Source organism: Egretta garzetta, unplaced genomic scaffold (assembly GCF_000687185.1).
Source record: "Egretta garzetta isolate BGI_Z169 unplaced genomic scaffold, ASM68718v1 scaffold228, whole genome shotgun sequence".
In the NCBI taxonomy this organism is placed as follows: domain Eukaryota; kingdom Metazoa; phylum Chordata; class Aves; order Pelecaniformes; family Ardeidae; genus Egretta; species Egretta garzetta.
Window position 1 is genome coordinate 4,798,486 of NW_009260758.1, and position 857 is coordinate 4,799,342.

At 48.7% G+C, this 857-nt stretch overlaps 1 protein-coding gene across 1 annotated transcript in view; it reads left to right on the forward strand.

Moving 5' to 3' along the window:
- Nucleotides 1–361: 361 nt before the first annotated feature.
- EOGT (EGF domain specific O-linked N-acetylglucosamine transferase) overlaps nt 362–857 on the forward strand; it is a 19,205-nt gene continuing 18,709 nt past the window's right edge. Inside the window, exon 1 of the mRNA XM_009645987.2 lies at nt 362–409. The gene's annotated coding sequence lies outside the window, so the exon portion shown is untranslated. The remainder of the gene's footprint in view (nt 410–857) is intronic.

Here is an 857-nt window from a genome sequence, read left to right on the forward strand (position 1 = left end):
GGCGCCGTGTCCAAAAGCTCTGGGTCCGGCAAGGGCTTGTGAGTAGCACGGGTCTGGCGCTGGGTGTCGGGGCGCCTTTCCCGAAGCGACTGATCCTCAGCCAAGGGGACGGGGCAGCGCGGTGTTGGGCTTGAGCTGGGGATGGGGCGCGGTGCGGTCCTCCAGAGGCCCCCCCACACCCACAGGGGAAGGGAAGCGCTTTCCTGAAGGGATCCGAGCACCCAGAGGGGTCAGAAACGCTCCCAGGCTGCTGGAAGGTTTCTCTCAGCGCTGGGAACGTTTCTCCAGAAGCAGGACCGTGTTCTGAGGAAGCTGCCTTTTGCAGGATGTATTTAACTCGTCTTTCCTCCCCCTCCCACCAGGTTCGTGTCCTTGGGAAATCTGAAGCGGTTCTCCTCAAACCAAACAGGTAAAACTACTTGTATTGTAGGAATATTGCTAAAGGCTTCAGTTGCGAGCGAGCATGCAAATTTTGGCAAATTATAGTGCCAAAAAAGGTTTTTTTACATACAGGCCATCCATTTTTTTCTCAGGAGGTTTAGCGCTTCAAAGCAGGGGTGTTGATGAGAAGGTTGTGTTACCAGAAAGGTATCCGGTCTTCTTTAGAGTATATAAATATGTGCGGGCCTGTAGTTAATTTTAAGTGTATAACTCGGTATTCAAAGTTTCTTTAATGTGATGTCACCTACTAAAAACAAGCATCCTGAAGCAGACTTAAGTTTGACCATTTACTTGTGACTGCATAGTTTTCTTTCAGCTAGTGATGATTAGTTTCTTCCACAGCGGAGAATGTATTATTTTTATACTTATTTTTAAACCAAAATTCCTCTTCTTCTCACCCCTCCCCCCAATACTTT